This window comes from Sphaeramia orbicularis, chromosome 22 (assembly GCF_902148855.1).
Source record: "Sphaeramia orbicularis chromosome 22, fSphaOr1.1, whole genome shotgun sequence".
NCBI classification, from domain to species: Eukaryota; Metazoa; Chordata; class Actinopteri; order Kurtiformes; family Apogonidae; genus Sphaeramia; species Sphaeramia orbicularis.
In genome coordinates, this window is record NC_043978.1 from 10,477,226 (window position 1) to 10,497,014 (window position 19,789).

The following is a 19,789-nucleotide window of genomic DNA, read 5'->3' on the forward strand; positions in this document are numbered from 1 at the left end:
ACAGTCCAATGCACAGCTCTGTCTGTCTGTTAAACACCAACAGCATGAAAAGAATGCAGACAAAAGTCCAGTTGTGTCAGTGATTTGAATTATTACATCTGTTTAGAAAACATTAAACCAACAAAAACATTTAGATTCTCTGAGCCTTAATCCTAAATTATGCTTAAATGTTGAATATTTTCATTAAACTTTCATTATAATGTGAATTACAGACTCAGCTCAACAGGTTTTCATTTAGAGACGGAAACAAAAAACACTGAATCGAACATGTCGACCTCATGTTTGATCAAAGGTTGGTTTATTTATTTGTACAAACAGAACCACGGCCTCTTCATGTCACATTATTTCACCACGTTAACAAGAAAAATATTAAACATCACTAAGTCATTCACTAACACAGTCTGTTCATTTACTGACTATTAATGACTATTAAAAATATAATGGACAAATTTATGAAAAAGACTTAATAATAAAATTATACTAGACTGAACAATAATACAAATAATGTAATAAATGTAACTGTATTTATCCAAAGCTGTCTTTTATACTTTTATGAGAATAAACAACAGTGTCGTCGGCGTAAAGATTTACCTCAACTGGTCTGATATTAAGACTTTTATGTCAGATTTGATTCATAATAGACAGAATATTTTCAACCTGATCCTCAGTGTCGATATGAAATCACAACATATGAGACAGAAAATAAACCATTTAACCACTGACAGAGTTTCTAATCAACATGTTCACTCTGGAACTCATAAACAACAGTTGAAACTGTCGACTCTGCTTAAATAATGGTTGGAAAAATGTCTTAGTTTCTAAATTGTTTCTTCAGTTTCAGTTTAATCTCAGTTTATTGATATTTGACGGGAAAAAAAATCAAATTATTAATTTAAAGCACAGAAATCCATGTGAATGAATGAGACATAAAACACTGGTTTCAGTCATGACAGATAAAGAGTATTTATGGCAAATTTATGGACAATAATTCAAATAAAATGCACTATATGAAAAAGTGAAATTATGCAAATGCATAAAATAAATGTGAATATTAATTATAGAATATATCATCTGGAGACCCAGCAATACATTTTTGTCTTCTGTAGGGGACAAGAGTTATACAAAGACAGAGTTATATAAAATACACAAAACACTGTCCACTGCAAAAGATATTTCATAAAAAAAATAAAATAAATTAAAGTCTAAAAGACGATTACATTATGCTTTTTCTAATTAAGACAGTTATTTAATGTAAAAAAGCCAAAGTTTTGGTTTCCTTGGTCTCAGGAGGATATTAATATTAGAAAAATGAAAAGTGAAAAATTACATGTTATCATGTATCAGAGCTGAGACACAAATAAACATCACGTGCCCGCACTTGAAAACCCTCGGCCTTCAGTCCACGCCACAGTTTTTGCGCATACGGACAGACGGACGACGAACGGATACAATATATATACAGGGTGTCCCAAAAAAAACTGACATCATTTAAGATGTCCATATCGGAGTGACTACACGGTCAGGAGAAATGATACTGAATAGGATTTATTGTGGACATAAAATGTTTTATTCTACAAATTTCAAATGAAAAATTCTGGGGGATGGTAATTTTATAATGTTCCAAAGTTATTACAGATGTTCAACATGAACGCCGTTTGTGACGCAGCACACATCAAGTCGGTTCTGGAGTTTGTTTTTTCCGACACAAACAGCCTTCCTCTTGAAACTTCTAATGCCACGTCCAAATCTGCTTTCCTGTTGTCGCTTGTTTATGACATTTTCTACCAAATTCACATCACACATTCACATTTGACTGAGTTTGGGCGTACTTCAACACACAGAAGGCCTTTTCTGCTGCAGTAAACAGCATGTCTGTTCATGGAAGCAGAACAATCAAAATGATGACACTTTTTTGAGCAAAAAGAGCAAAGAAAGTTTAAATAAATTATTAGGTGATGAAATGATGTCAGATGTTTTGGGACACCCTGCATATATATGTATATATATTTCCATGGTTGTGTGGAGCAGGTGGATGTTCTACATTAGACTCCTTACACAGAGTCCACAGCAGTAAAGCAGACTCTTCATTATCAGAACTGAGTAAAACAGACAAGACAGACGCTGGGAGTCCCAGGGCTGGACAGAAAGACAAACACGAGCCTTCACCGTCCCCCCCCTCGTGCTGGACCGTGCACCAGTATTTCTCTGAGCTGTGGTGGTTGTGATGGACGGTCCTGATGGCGGTTCTGCGTCCAGACTCTTGGACCTCCAGCTGTTCTCCCTCAGCGTCGGGTAGATCCTCCACAGCTCCGTTGCCCTTCTGTCTTTTCCAGGAGAACCGGACCTCAGGAGGAAACATGCCTGAGGCCACACACAGCAGGGAGGTCTTCCCGTCCAGGTGGGCTGTGGACGCCGCCTGGTACACGTCCACCACGGGCTTCAGCGGCCGATCACCTGAAGGTGGACACGTGGACACGGTGAGCAACGGCCGACAGCTGTGCACTGCACTGAGTCTGATGTGAAAGTGACTGAACTATAGAACGACCCCAGGAGATTCAGCAGCACTAGGACTGACTGCACACACACTGATGTGAGCATCCAGTAATGAAAGCATTCAGCAGCACAAACAGAAGATGACCCTGGGTCTGAGTCCTCACACAGTCACTGACAGACCAGGAGGGAATATGAAGAGGAACAGCAGGGAAAGCAACAATAAACACATGTCATTATGAATGAGAGCAGCAGGACGGGACCCACACTGACACAAACAAACCCCCTCAAATCTACCAGTACTTCTGTTTTTAACCCATAAACACACACACACAGTTTTGTGTTCATTTACAACTGAGTTTTTATCGACATTTAACCTCTCCCAAGTCATTTATCACAGTTTATTAGAATATTATCCTCTGTGTTTTGTGTTTTTCTCTGTAAATCGTGTATTTTCCTACAATTAATTCACTGAGAATGTAATTTTTTTTTATAGCTCAGAATAAATTCAAAGATTATTTTTATTATTATTATTATTATTATTATTATTATTATTATTATTATTGTTATTATTATTACTTCCATGCTTATGTTACTTGTAACAATATGTAAGTGAGTAATAACTACTATTTTCACTTTCTTATAATTATTATTATCCTGTTATTATTAATGTTTATATGTAATATAATTATTAATTTGTTATTATTTATTATTAATTTCTACTTGTACGTTCTAATGTGTAATTGCCGGTTATTCACTACTGTTTTTATAGTTACTGTTATTATTGTATTATTACTTTTTTCTTTCCTTTTGTTTTGTAATATTTCTTGTATGTGTACATTCTTTGTTCTGCTGCTACTGGAACCTTCATTTCCTGAGGGATCAATACATTTCTGATCTAATCGAATCTAAACAAAGAAAACTGAAGAAAATCTGACTTTTTCAGTCCAATCTGTCATTAACTGAACATGACATAAAACACCCAGAGTTTATTAAACCTTGGACATAAATCTACTGGATGTGAACAAAGCTTCATTGGGACATGATTATTTCTAAATATGAGTATGTATTCACTTTAAAATTAAACATAAAAATTGTTTTATATAATTTTTTTTTTTACGTGTTTGGTCAACAGGTTCTAGAACTTTAAAGAAAATATAAGAACACGATGCATCTGGAGAATCTACATAGAGGCCAGTACATCTGTTGAACTGCTTTAGGTTATTTATTCATTTATGTATTTGCCAAATTTATATCATGACTAAATGACTTTATAATCAAGGTTTGTTATCATGTGTAAATAACAGTATCATCATTGTACAGGTTTACTGTCCACAGTGTCAACGTGGACAAGATGACTCATAGAATTTACTATTTTTATTCCATAAAATATTTATGCTTTTCCATTTAATTTTACAGGTTTTCATTGACTTGTACGACACTTTTCTTAATACAAACTAATTACAGGTGAAGTCGTTCTAGTCATCTGATCATTAGGATCAATAATAATGTAAACCTTTAAAAATACCTTTTACATATGATTTAATGTATTTTTCACATCATGTATAAGATGTTTTTTAGTTTTTTCTGAGTGACTCAGATGATTGAACATCACTATTATCACTTTTTTCAAAATATAAAAATACACATTTTGGTTTTTAATAAAGAATAATTTCTGTTGAAGAGAAATAGTTTTAAATATAAATTCAGTCAGAATTAAACTGTATTTATTATTTATATTATATTTATATTATTTATTTATTTATTCATGAATAATTATCAACTTACATTAATAATAAAAACATATAAAACCTGAAGCAGCAGAAACTGACTTTAAACACATTTGACATATTTACAACTAAAAATGATATTAAATGTTTTTTTCTTACCTGTTACGTACAGTTTAGTCCCAGAACCAAAGATCCAGTACCACAGTGAAATCTGTTGGTACAAAAACCTGTGGGCTCCACCACCGTGGGCTGACGTGGACTGAACGTGTCCAGATGATGAACCAGGATCAGGTTCCAGATCCATGATGTGTTTGTCTCATGTCCACGTCAACAGGACGGTTTTGTCTTTGTCTTTTCTGCATCAGTTTGACTCTGTGGATGAACGTGGTTCAGGTCCTCAGTCCTTTAGTCCACATGGACTGGATCTGGACCCACTGATGGATGGATTCACATTCATGGTCTCCAGAGGATTCACTTCACATCCTCACATTTGAACTGTGGACAAACACAGCAGTGGTTTTCATTGTCTGTCCATTTTCATGGGTCCAACTCTGAGTCCAACATTGGTCCGTGTCCATGACTCTTCAGGTTTATCCTGTTTGTCCTTTGGACTCTGACTTTTATGCTCCGTTTTTTCCAACATTAAACCTGTTCAAATGTGTCAAATCTGCTTCATAATATGAAATCTATGGGATTCAAACTGTTCTCAGATCAGTTAGTTTGTGTCTGAGATGGAGCTGAACTATGGGATGGTTGCCGTGGTTTCCTGTTCTGTTCCTGTCACTAACGCTGGTTGATGTTTCTTCATCTGGAGGTTTTTGTACAGACTTCAGGCGTCTTTTATCACTGTGGTTGTACCAGTAATCCTTCCAACAGCTGCAGTAGTACGAGGCTGAATGAGAGGGTTTAACTGTCTGGATCTGCAGCTCAAAACCTTTACCTTTACGTACAGATGAGAAATCATCTTTCTGAGGATGATTGTAACCTTTATATAAGTTACCATCACTCATATCAATAACCAGAATCAGTTTAAATGTTTCTGTGTCTTTCTTCTGGTACCAGCGAATATAATCACTGCCACACTTCTCAGTTCCTCCACAGCTGAAGGAGACTTGTTGACCGACTCTCCTGGTCAGTGTTACATCCTCCTGAATCAGCTGTGTTGCCGTGGCGACCAGTGCTGTAAACAAACAGAGGCGTGGATGAAGGTTAGTGTGGCTGCGTTTTGTGCAGGTAGAGTGTTGTGGCTCCTGATTGGCTGGAAACACTCACCTGAACACAGACAGCACAGAGCAGCCGGCGGTAGCAGAAGCATTTTGTGGCGTTTCCTCTGGTGAACCTGAGCCGAAGCGGCGTCTGCTGCAGCTGAGGACAAACCAGGACGAGCTGTGACATCAGACCAGGGCCGCCTGCTTTCTAACAGCTCCTACGACCTCCCATCAGCCCCTGCGGCTCGGCTGAAACCCTGGTGCAGTTTGACGGGGGGGAGGAGGCGGGGCGGAGGGGTGGCGGTTACCATAGAGATGGAGGAGCACATCCTGTGTGCTGGCGGACGTCCACAGGTGTTGATGTGAGAACACAAAGTGTGGTTTAACAGTGAAAACGATGCACAGACACTGGGATTCACACATCACTGACACTGTGTTCACAGCTGGTCAGGACTGCACTGAGTCTGCACTGGCCTTTCCCAGAATCCTCTGCTTCTGTCAGCTGATTCAGTTGAAGGTTTCTCCACGTTGGTTGGAATCTAAACGCAGCTTCAGTAAATCTGGGTCACCATGAAGCACAAACACACAAACACAATCCCATTCAGATGAATTCACTGCCACTGGTTTGTGTTGTTTGTGGAACGACTGAGAGAAAAAGACTCAAGTAGAGACACACAAAGCTCCGCCCACTTTGACCACATGTTCACTTTAGTTCACATCAGTCCATCATTTAGTTTGGAAACATCGGACAAACTTTTACTGAACCTTCATATATAATATTACAGAAATATTCATGTAAAAATAGGATGAATCCTGAATATGTTCAATGTTTCATATGATCCAAGTCTGCATGAACACAACATCGAATCTACACAACATTCATTATAAAACACAACATGTAAATAAAGTAGGTTTAACACAAACTTAAGTCAAAGTTGAACGTTTTATATTTGTGTTTTTTCCATTTTATGTCTGATATTATTTTCACATAAAACATTAGATCCGCTTTTTCAAATAAGATTGAATCCAAAATATTACAGTGAACAAAAACATGTAAATCTGTTCATATTATTCCAACCCAAGTCCATCTGTTTCATAAATAATATATTTATTGTTTAATAAATTAATCAAATGTCAGATATAGGCTTAATTATTTTACTGTTTTCATCTGAAACAGAAAAAAGCTGTTAATTTGTTTTGTTTTTTTGGAAAAAACTCAATTTCCAAACTGAAAAGAATTAGTTTCTAAATAAATGTTTAATAAACATCGATTCAACTTTTACATTTAGTTATAATTTTTGACTTTACATAGCGGTCTATCTTTTTCATAAATAATATAATCATTTTTATGTAAAATCTAAATATATTCTGTTATGTCTTCTTCTGAATGTTTTCAGATCACTTTATTGTCATTCAGGTAAATTACATCAAAGACACACTGCAGAACGAATGACGCTGCAGGGTCAACACTAAAAACACAGAGAGTTGAAAAACACCTGCCATAAAATAAGTTAGAAAATACTGATGAGGTAGTGGAATAAATAAATAAATAAATAAATAAATAAATGGAGAGAATAATCATTAAATTTTCAGAGGTAATTTCACATCCCTTATTTACAGACATTTATTTAAAAGGTGGATGGCGGTAGGACAGAAACTGTTCCTGAACCGAACAGTTTTACATTTCAGGCTGTGGAACCTTCTGCCTGAGGGGAGGAGGGAAAACAGTCCACAGGCAGTGGGGGGGGGGGGGGGGGGGGGGGGGGGGGGGGTCTCTAGAAATCCACAGTGTTGTCGCTAGGCAACGTTGTTCCACCAAGTCCCTTACAGGGGGCAGTGAGACCCCAATGATCCTGTCAGCAGAATGCTTTTGGTTCTAATGTTCCTGTTTTCTGCTGAAACCCAAATGGAACAGAAAACCCAAACCCTTCATTTATAATATTACAGAAATATTAAAGCAAAAACAGGAGGAATAATGAATAAAGTACAAATAGACCAAAATAATAAATAAAGTCTGACAATAGACAGGTTTTGTCCTTTTTCTCTGTAGACCTTGGACTGTTGGTGGGTCAAAAAAACTGGTCCCACTCCTCTGGTGGATCAGATGGATGAGGAACTGTTCAGAGGTCAAAGGTCACAGGTTCACATCCACACCGGTTCATCTGAAGGGGTTTTTTCTTCTCATCTGTTTTCATGTCCAGACCTGATGCAGCCTGTGTGGAGAACTGATTCACACTGAAACAGGTGTGAACAGGTCGAACCGGTTCAGGGTCAGACCATCAGTAGTGGTCTGGACCCACATTTGGACCCACATGACTCTGATCTGATGGTCACAGTTTAGTCAGACGTCATGTTTGACCTGAACAGATGAATTAGACCCTGGTCTCCTGGTCCAGGATCAGGTCTGGATGGACCTTTGTATTTCTGTGCTGGTCAGTGGTTTTGTTTTACTGTGTGTTTTAGGGTCAAAACAGGTGGAAGAACAGAAAAAGACAAAGAGAGGAACTGAAGTTTGACAGGTTTGGACTAAATAAGGCACTAGAATGGACATCAATAAGAGATTTAGGATGTTGAACATCAGCTGTGAACTGGAACACACTGAACAACAACAAGGATTTGAATTTGGGCCCAGGAGTTTATGTTTTGGGCTCTTTTTTATAAATCAGTCCAGCTGCTTTTTGACACCTGTTGAACTCCATAAAGCAGTTCCACGGACAAAAGTCTGTTAAAAAAAAAAAAAAAAAAGGAATATCGTAACACTGGAAACAACAGTAAAAACAAACAAACAAAAAAAGAAGCACAAGGAAAACTGTGAAAAAAAGCCCAAACCGTCTATTTTCATAGGTGGTGGAGGGGTGAACTGAGCATGCTCAGAAGTCTATGGAAAGAACAAGGTCTATTCTATCAGCACGTTTTAAATTTATTGTCTATTGAGCAAACGGTTGAATTGTTATGAATATTTAAAATTCCTCGTACATTCAGAACACTCACCACAGACACGTCAGGGGTTAAAGGGTTAAAGTGGATGTTACTGCAGCACAAACAGGTTTAATCACAGCCAGAAATGAATGAGTGAGCTGCAGTTTGTATTTGTAACCACTAGAGGGAAGCACAGTCCAGGTTTTCTACTGACAGCTGCAGCACAGAGTGAAGTCAAAAATTATGTAAAGTTGAAAAAAAATTATGACTATAAATATAAAAGTTGAATGGAAAAACAAGAACAAAAAAAAAGAATGAATGAGGAAAGTTTAATTTTTAATATATGATTAACAGACAAAACCAGAGTAAAGATATTAACGAGTTTATTAAACATTTATTTAGAAACTAATTCTGTCCAGTTTGGAAATTGAGTTATTTACAAAAAACAAAACAAAAACAAATTAACAGGATTTTTCTGTTTCAGGCAAAAACAGTGAAATAATTAAGCCTATATCTGACATTTGATTAATGTATTAAACAATAAATATATTATTTATGAACCAGATGGACTTGGGTTGGAATAATATGAACAGATTTACATGTTTTTGTTCACTGTAATATTTTGGATTCAATCTTATTTGAAAAAGTGGATCTAATGTTTTATGTGAAAATAATATCAGACATAAAATGGAAAAAGACAACAGGTTGAAAACGTTCAACTTTGACTTAAGTTTGTGTTAAACCTACTTTATTTACACTGAACAAAATACAAATGCAACACTTTTGTTGTTGCTCCCATTTTTCCTGTGTGCCGTTTATTCCTTAGCTTTCACCAAGTCTAAGTTCAGCAGATAGACCGCTCAGTTCCATTGGTGGCAGCGGTGGTTCTGTTCTGCCCACCGCTGTTTATAGTTATTACTGCGGTTAGCCTAGCTTCTCAGTATAGTTAGCCTGCGTAACTGTTGCGCTTAGCGGCGTGGAAAAAAAGAATAGTCATCATGTGGTCCGGTGATGCAGACCCCTTTAAACCTACCAGGAGGGCTTCCCCTGGACTATCACCTATAGAGACAGAGTGATTGTGGATCTGCCTGCCCCCTTTGAGTTTCCTCAGCTGGAAGTGGCAGTGGGAGCTACGGCGGGCGACAGCGGGGAGCTGGTGACAATACTGCCCACCCGTCTGTGCCAGTCTGCTTTTCTACTATGGGACAGCCTTCCCCATGCGCTCAAGTCAAATTCTGCGGCCGTCAAAGAGAAGATGGGATGGGCTTTTGGACACAGACAGTTAATGGACCGTTTTAGAGCCAACATATGGGCTCGTTCACCAGTTCCGGGGCAGAGCCTGGAGGTGTACGGCTGATGTGAGCCGGCTGGAGCTGGTCCTCCTGTTTTTACCTCTGAGTTGTGCACGCATCACTGTTGTTCGTAAACACTGAAACTCATCTATGGTGCCTTTATCACAAGCAGACATACTCGCAAAGAACAAAACACGCAAACACCAGTCCAAAGAAAAACACCATATAAAGCAACAGTTGTGACTTTCTGGATCCAGATAGTGTGCCTACCAATATGGCGGTGTAAACAACAGTCACATGACCAGTGACGTCAGCTGCAAGTCCTGAATATTTGGGTAAAGTTAAAAATGGGAGATCTACTAGTACTGCAGTACAGGGTCGGACTGAGACTCATTTTCAGCCCTGGAGTTTCATATCTCAGACCGGCCCACTTTAGATCACAACCGATTATTATTAAAATCATGCAATTATAACCTTACATGTTAGGTCTACACACTGTTCTGCAAAGCCTTCTAATTCAGTGTATTTTCTAAAATATTTCCAATTCAGCGCCAGTAAAGGTTGCTTCACAATGTGGATTTATTTCAAAAGTGAGTGCACATTGACATCTCCAACATTATTATTCCTCACAACACAACAATAACATAATCTATATTTTTGTTCTTATAAGTGTTAACATTTTTCAAACCTTTAAAATGTTTGAAATGAAAGTATAAAAATATTAAAAATTAAAAAAAAATAAAAATAAAGCTTGCTGCACTTTCTAATAACTATTATTTTTGTATCCTCTGAAACAAAAGATTTCCATCACAACTTACTTGCGGTTTGTTCCATCGATGCTATTGAAAACTTTTGGTACAGTGATATTAGGGGTTTGATGAGGATGATAAGAAAAAAATATGTGTATCCTGTGACTGAGGGCGAGCAACGCAATCAAAGCTAACAACAGACTCCTCTTCATCTGTGTCATTTGTGCCTAGTGGTCCAGGGTTGTGCTGCTGAGCTGCTCCTCTGTCATCAGTAGACTCTGCTCTCCCTTTCACTCTTCCTCCAGTTTCTCTAGACTCACCTGCACCTGGATCACAATAAAAAATAATATCTACAGACATTTGGACTTACTGAACCAGTTCAGATCTTTACACTGGCTAAATATGCAGGCTTATTAAATATTACTTTATACTATTGCCTTTCAGTTGTGGGCTTTGTGTATTTACTGTCTCACTTTTAATGATAATAAATAAAATAGGCCAGTATTATCGTTTGGGTATAGAAAGTGGTTTTACGGGAACTGATGCTTGTTCACACAGTCTGTTCCAACAGCTCACCTTTTCCTTCCATCCTGACAGGAACAATCCCCTCATCACTACTGGCTCCTGGCTCTGCTTCTGACACTAAAGCACAGTTTAAAAATGCTCATAATTCTCAGCATAAATCTTCTATTTTCAAAGCCTTGGTGTCAGTTTCATTCATGTAGTGCTGAATCCTGGAGCATCTCAGAGCACCTTTCATACTGAACAGGCCTACACCATACTCTTCACTGGAGCCTATTTCTTCTAATCCTCTTCCCTCTCTGAGCAGTCCTACCTGCCCACTCTGGACTTGTGGGCTCATGGCTGCTGTCTGCTGCTGGATCTGCTTTCTGACTCTGAGGAGCTACAAGACAAAGTTTCCCACTTATGTGGCGTCGCATCAGACTATTATTTAAATGACATAACGTTATGTTCCACGTCACAATGCCACATAATTCACTGACTCGATAATTAACTAACTTGAAAGGTGGTTTACCCGTTTCATCGTCCTCATTAGTTGTTTCCAACCGGGAGGTCGTTTTTGTGAAAAAGTTGCAGATTTTGGCACATTTGACTGCGTTTGCTTCCAGAGCTTTCCTCTTTTTAATTCTTGCTTCTCCACACCACCTGAGCTCTTTCTATTCTCCATGTTTCAAACAGCAAACACAGCTGACCATCCACATCCTACAGAGCACAGATCGTATATGCTCCACAGCTACAGTACAGAGCTACTAACTGTATGCAAGGACATGTTACGTCAGGTCACGGTGTGTCCGCAAACAAGAGGAAGAAAACAAACAGTTTGCTAGTAGAGGGGGTGGGGCCCAGGAACAGCAGCTGCAGATTACGTGATCAACTCAGTGCTATGACTGGAACTGGATTACCGGCCCCCAAAAAATAAAAAAAATAAATAAATAAAATATTAAATATATATTTAAAGTGAACTCCGGCCCTCGTTGCCTAAATATTATACCGGCCCACCGGGAATTGTCCCGGTCCTCCTGATTAGCCAGTCCCGGCCTGACAGGATCTAATGTTATATCACAAAATGTTCCTGTGTTCAAACTGAAATTCTGTTTTACAGACATTACAGTTTAATATCCTGTTCAAATGTTCATATTCTATTAGTTCAGAACTAACATCAGAACATTATTTTAGTTCAGTCCCAACAAAGGAACTACCATCTGCCTCTCAGACAGGAAAAAGTGCTTTTAGGATGATTCAAATAACCATTATTTAATAAAACAGTGTTAAATAATAATAAATAAGATATAAACAATAAAGAAAACCAAAAAACTAAAATGAACCTCCGCCATATCTGCATTTTAATGAACACCTAAAAATATCCATAGAGTACTTTTTAATATTGATTCAGTATTGTGAGATGAAATATCGCGATATATTGCAAGACCGATATTTTCGAAAGACGCTAGTTCTGATCATGAACATTTACATGATCAGTAAATTGAATATAGAATATGCCTGATCTGTAATCTATAGTTTGGTCTTATTTAACTTAATTAGTGACTGTATTGTAGATGATACATAAAAAATTATAATTCTCTTTTTTTTTTTTTTTTAACCTGTTGTGGTTTCCCTTCAGGCCACCCACTGACAGGCCCCATTAGAATGAGATCATCAGCATTAATACCACTGTACTGTCAGAGTCATAATATTATGGCCCACAACAACAACAACCACCTTCAACTGTCACCCACAAATAATAATTTGACATCCATTCTGATAATTATCCATACTATCTGATATTAAAATATTTAGCAGTGCAATATTTCAAGCCCTTTCACAAACCTCTAACTGTATTTTTATCTAAAAGTGACAGTTTGTGTGTACTAACAATGGCTACACAGCTCTAAAGACAGTGTCAAAATATTCTGAAATAGTTAAATTAATGAGATTTGAGCTGCACAGTGAAGGTTATAGTACAGAAGAGGATTCACCTTCAACTTTCCTATTCTTTGTTGTCGCCATGGAAATTAGTAGACAAGGGTCAAAGGTCAAGAGTGAAGAGCAGAAAGCATTAACATGGTGTTGTCACCATGTGGTGAAAAATGAATTACATTATAAAGTTTTATGATGGATTTATTCTGTTTACCAGTGTGAACGAGTCACAAATAATACATGAGGAAATGCAGGAAAAACTATGTAGATACATTAGTAAAATTACATAAAAGAGCTATTAGAAAATTAATAAAGTAGGATATTTTGAAGTAACTATGATGATGATGATGATTATTATTATTATTATTATTACATTAATTATTTATTCAACTTCAAACTTTAAAAACTGCAGGATATTGTATATGTTAAAATACTACAGATGATTTATAAAGTAAAAAAATATTTTGTTTCAAATAGGATTCAATATTTCTTTAAATTAAGAGAGGTTCATTATAATTTCAGAGGTCTGAATATTTGTGAATGGACTAAAGTGAGGACAAATGTGAAGTCTAGATGGATTTGGGCTGTGGGGGTGAAATTATGGAATGGACTTGATGATGAATTTAAGTTGTTCACTTCTCTGACAAAGTTTAAAAAATGTCTTCAGTATAAAATCCTTCAGGAATATTCAGTTGAGTTGGTTGATATGTTTTTGTTGTTATTGATTCTTTTGTTATAATGAAAACACTTGATGCTGAACACATTTAATCTAATGTAAGCAGTGGATCAGGGGAAAAGGATAGGCAAAAAAATACTACCCTATTCCTTTTTTTTGTTTATTATAATTATTGTACTATGTGCAATGATTAATGTTAAAAAAAAAAAAAGAAATAATCCATTCATTAATTCATTCATTATGAGTTTGAAGCTGAACACATCTGAAATCTGACCAGGCTGAACTTTAAACAAGCCTGGTTTAAAACATCCTGAAAATACACAGAAAAGAATTATTTAGGGATTTAGAACATTTTCTATGTGAATGTTGTGACATAATGATTCTTTTGGGAACACATAGTATATACCCTTACCCTTTGGAGGGTCTTGTGTAGAAATGTGGAACATTTTTGGTGGATTTGAGGACATGTTGAAAATCCTTATTTTTGGAGCACTTGGAGACCGTTGAAATAAAGATTTAAAACAAGCTGAAAAAACATGGACAGGCTTATTTAGCTACTTGGAATAGTTTGAGTGAATTTAGTGACATGAATGAAAATGATCCGTTTTGGAACACATACAATAGTCTCACTACTGGGCCATAGGAGAGCACTGGCAACTGTTGGAATAAAGTCTGAAAACAGAAGGAAACAACTGGAAAAGACTTATTTAGTCATTTAGAACTGAATTTGAGGACATGTTGAAAAGAATCCATTTTGGAGCATATATTACAGCCATACTCCACCACTAGAGGGCACCAGTGACCAATGAAATAAAGGTTTCAAACATCCTGAAACAACTGGGAAAGTGTTCTTAAGACACTGAGAAGAGTTTTGAAGTGGATGTGAGTGTTTTTCTTCATGAATCATATTCTGAGCCTTATTACTGGACCACAGGAGGCACCAGTGACCAATGAAATAAAGGCTGAAAACCACCTGAAATGTGCACCACCATCGAACTGGAAGGAGAACAACCCTCCTGCCTCTGTTCACTGGATTAGAGGTGATGGTGGGTTTGGACCTGGAAACAATGAGGTTTACAGAACACAGGTCTGAGCAGAACTAGGACAGAACCTGGTACCAGAGCAGAACTAGGACAGAACCTGGTACCAGAGAAGAACTATGACAGATCCTGGTACCAGAGGAGAAATATGATTGAACCTGGTACCAGAGGAGAAATATGACAGAACCTGGTACCAGAGCAGACATATGACAGAACCTGGTACCAGAGCAGAACTATGACAGATCCTGGTACCAGAGGAGAAATATGATTGAACCTGGTACCAGAGGAGAAATATGACAGAACCTGGTACCAGAGCAGACATATGACAGAACCTGGTACCAGAGGAGAACTAGGACAGAACCTGGTACCAGAGAAGAAACATGACAGAACCTGGTACCAGAGCAGAACTAGGACAGAACCTGGTACCAGAGCAGAACTAGGACAGAACCTGGTACCAGAGCAGAACTATGACAGAACCTGGTACCAGAGCAGAACTATGACAGAACCTGGTACCAGAGAAGAAACATGACAGAACCTGGTACCAGAGCAGAAATATGACAGAACCTGGTACCAGAGGAGAAATATGACAGAACCTGGTACCAGAGCAGAACTATGACAGAACCTGGTACCAGAGAAGAAATATGAGAGAACCTGGTACCATAGGAGAAATATGACAGAACCTGGTACCAGAGCAGAACTATGACAGAACCTGGTACCAGAGGAGAACTATGACAGAACCTGGTACCAGAGCAGAAATATGGCAGAACCTGGTACCAGAGAAGAAATATGACAGAACCCGGTACCAGAGCAGAACTATGACAGAACCTGGTACCAGAGGAGAAATATGACAGAACCTGGTACCAGAGCAGAAATATGAAAGAACCTGGTACCAGAGGAGAAATATGACAGAACTTGCTACCAGACGAGAAATATGACAGAACCTGGTACCAGAGCAGAAATATGACAGAACCCGGTACCAGAGGAGAAATATGACAGAACCTGGTACCAGAGCAGAACTATGACAGAACCTGGTACCAGAGGAGAACTAGGACAGAACCTGGTACCAGAGAAGAAACATGACAGAACCTGGTACCAGAGCAGAACTAGGACAGAACCTGGTACCAGAGCAGAACTAGGACAGAACCTGGTACCAGAGGAGAAATGTGACAGAACCTGGTACCAGAGCAGAAATATGACAGAACCCGGTACCAGAGGAGAAATATGACAGAACCTGGTACCAGAGCAGACATATGACAGAACCTGGTACCAGAGGAGAACTAGGACAGAACCTGGTACCAGAGAAGAAACATGACAGAACCTGGTACCAGAGCAGAACTAGGACAGAACCTGGTACCAGAGCAGAACTAGGACAGAACCTGGTACCAGAGGAGAAATGTGACAGAACCTGGTACCAGAGCAGAACTATGACAGAACCTGGTACCAGAGCAGAACTATGACAGAACCTGGTACCAGAGAAGAAACATGACAGAACCTGGTACCAGAGCAGAAATATGACAGAACCTGGTACCAGAGGAGAAATATGACAGAACCTGGTACCAGAGCAGAACTATGACAGAACCTGGTACCAGAGGAGAAATATGACAGAACCTGGTACCAGAGGAGAAATATGACAGAACCTGGTACCAGAGCAGAACTATGACAGAACCTGGTACCAGAGGAGAAATATGACAGAACCTGGTACCAGAGCAGAAATATTGCAGAACCTGGTACCAGAGAAGAAATATGACAGAACCCGGTACCAGAGCAGAACTATGACAGAACCTGGTACCAGAGGAGAAATATGACAGAACCTGGTACCAGAGCAGAAATATGAAAGAACCTGGTACCAGAGGAGAAATATGACAGAACTTGCTACCAGACGAGAAATATGACAGAACCTGGTACCAGAGCAGAAATATGACAGAACCCGGTACCAGAGGAGAAATATGACAGAACCTGGTACCAGAGCAGAACTATGACAGAACCTGGTACCAGAGGAGAAATGTGACAGAACCTGGTATCAGAGGAGAAATATGACAGAACCTGGTACCAGAGCAGAACTATGACAGAACCTGGTACCAGAGAAGAATTATGACAGAACCTGGTACCAGAGCAGAAATATGAAAGAACCTGGTACCAGAGGAGAAATATGACAGAACTTGCTACCAGAGGAGAAATATGACAGAACCTGGTACCAGAGCAGAACTAGGACAGAACCTGGTACCAGAGCAGAACTAGGACAGAACCTGGTACCAGAGGAGAAATGTGACAGAACCTGGTACCAGAGCAGAAATATGACAGAACCCGGTACCAGAGGAGAAATATGACAGAACCTGGTACCAGAGCAGACATATGACAGAACCTGGTACCAGAGGAGAACTAGGACAGAACCTGGTACCAGAGAAGAAACATGACAGAACCTGGTACCAGAGCAGAACTAGGACAGAACCTGGTACCAGAGCAGAACTAGGACAGAACCTGGTACCAGAGGAGAAATGTGACAGAACCTGGTACCAGAGCAGAACTATGACAGAACCTGGTACCAGAGCAGAACTATGACAGAACCTGGTACCAGAGAAGAAACATGACAGAACCTGGTACCAGAGCAGAAATATGACAGAACCTGGTACCAGAGGAGAAATATGACAGAACCTGGTACCAGAGCAGAACTATGACAGAACCTGGTACCAGAGAAGAAATATGAGAGAACCTGGTACCATAGGAGAAATATGACAGAACCTGGTACCAGAGCAGAACTATGACAGAACCTGGTACCAGAGGAGAAATATGACAGAACCTGGTACCAGAGCAGAAATATTGCAGAACCTGGTACCAGAGAAGAAATATGACAGAACCCGGTACCAGAGCAGAACTATGACAGAACCTGGTACCAGAGGAGAAATATGACAGAACCTGGTACCAGAGCAGAAATATGAAAGAACCTGGTACCAGAGGAGAAATATGACAGAACTTGCTACCAGACGAGAAATATGACAGAACCTGGTACCAGAGCAGAAATATGACAGAACCCGGTACCAGAGGAGAAATATGACAGAACCTGGTACCAGAGCAGAACTATGACAGAACCTGGTACCAGAGGAGAAATGTGACAGAACCTGGTATCAGAGGAGAAATATGACAGAACCTGGTACCAGAGCAGAACTATGACAGAACCTGGTACCAGAGAAGAATTATGACAGAACCTGGTACCAGAGCAGAAATATGAAAGAACCTGGTACCAGAGGAGAAATATGACAGAACTTGCTACCAGAGGAGAAATATGACAGAACCTGGTACCAGAGCAGAAATATGAAAGAACCTGGTAACAGAGCAGAAATATGACAGAACCTGGTACCAGAGGAAAAATATAACAGAACCTGGTACCATTGAAGAAATATGACAGAACCTGGTACCAGAGGAGAAATATGACAGAAACTGGTACCAGAGAAGAATTATGACAGAACCTGGTACCAGAGCAGAACTATGACAGAACCTGGTACTAGAGGAGAAACATGACAGAACCTGGTACCAGAGCAGAAATATGAAAGAACCTGGTAACAGAGCAGAAATATGACAGAACTTGCTACCAGAGGAGAAATATGACAGAGCCTGGTACCAGAGCAGAAATATGAAAGAACCTGGTAACAGAGCAGAAATATGACAGAACCTGGTACCAGAACAGAAATATGACAGAACCTGGTACCAGAGCAGAAATATGACAGAACCTGGTACCAGAGCAGAAATATGACAGAACCTGGTACCAGAGGAGAAATATGACAGAACCTGGTACCAGAGCAGAACTATGACAGAACCTGGTACCAGAGGAGAAATATGACAGAACCTGGTACCAGAGCAGAACTATGACAGAACCTGGTACCAGAGGAGAAATATGACAGAACCTGGTACCAGAGCAGAAATATTGCAGAACCTGGTACCAGAGAAGAAATATGACAGAACCCGGTACCAGAGCAGAACTATGACAGAACCTGGTACCAGAGGAGAAATATGACAGAACCTGGTACCAGAGCAGAAATATGAAAGAACCTGGTACCAGAGGAGAAATATGACAGAACTTGCTACCAGACGAGAAATATGACAGAACCTGGTACCAGAGCAGAAATATGACAGAACCCGGTACCAGAGTAGAAATATGACAGAACCTGGTACCAGAGCAGAACTATGACAGAACCTGGTACCAGAGGAGAAATGTGACAGAACCTGGTATCAGAGGAGAAATATGACAGAACCTGGTACCAGAGCAGAACTATGACAGAACCTGGTACCAGAGAAGAATTATGACAGAACCTGGTACCAGAGCAGAAATATGAAAGAACCTGGTACCAGAGGAGAAATATGACAGAACTTGCTACCAGAGGAGAAATATGACAGAACCTGGTACCAGAGCAGAAATATGAAAGAACCTGGTAACAGAGCAGAAATATGACAGAACCTGGTACCAGAGGAAAAATATAACAGAACCTGGTACCATTGAAGAAATATGACAGAACCTGGTACCAGAGGAGAAATATGACAGAAACTGGTACCAGAGAAGAATTATGACAGAACCTGGTACCAGAGCAGAACTATGACAGAACCTGGTACTAGAGGAGAAACATGACAGAACCTGGTACCAGAGCAGAAATTTGAAAGAACCTGGTACCAGAGGAGAAATATGACAGAACCTGGTACCAGAGCAGAAATATGACAGAACCTGGTACCGGAGCAAAAATATGACTGAACCTGGTACCAGAGCAGAAATATGACAGAACTTTGTACCAGAGGAGAAATATGACAGAACCTGGTACCAGAGCAGAACTATGACAGAACATGGTACCAGAGGAGAAATGTGACAGAACCTGGTATCAGAGGAGAAAGATGACAGAACCTGGTACCAGAGCAGAAATATGACAGAACCTGGTACCAGAGGAGAAATATGACAGAACCTGGTACCAGAGCAGAACTATGACAGAACCTGGTACCAGAGAAGAAATATGAGAGAACCTGGTACCATAGGAGAAATATGACATAACCTGGTACCAGAGGAGAAATATGACAGAACCTGGTACCAGAGCAGAAATATTACAGAACCTGGTACCAGAGGAGAAATGTGACACAACCTGGTACCAGAGAAGAATTATGACAGAACCTGGTACCAGAGCAGAACTATGACAGAATCTGGTACTAGAGGAGAAATATGACAGAACCTGGTACCAGAGCAGAAATATGACAGAACTTTGTACCAGAGA

At 39.3% G+C, this 19,789-nt stretch overlaps 1 pseudogene; it reads right to left on the reverse strand.

The window, feature by feature from the left end:
- Positions 1 to 281: 281 nt before the first annotated feature.
- On the reverse strand, positions 282 to 5,668 carry LOC115413465 (immunoglobulin lambda-1 light chain-like; annotated as a pseudogene).
- Between the last annotated feature and the right edge of the window lie 14,121 nt (positions 5,669 to 19,789).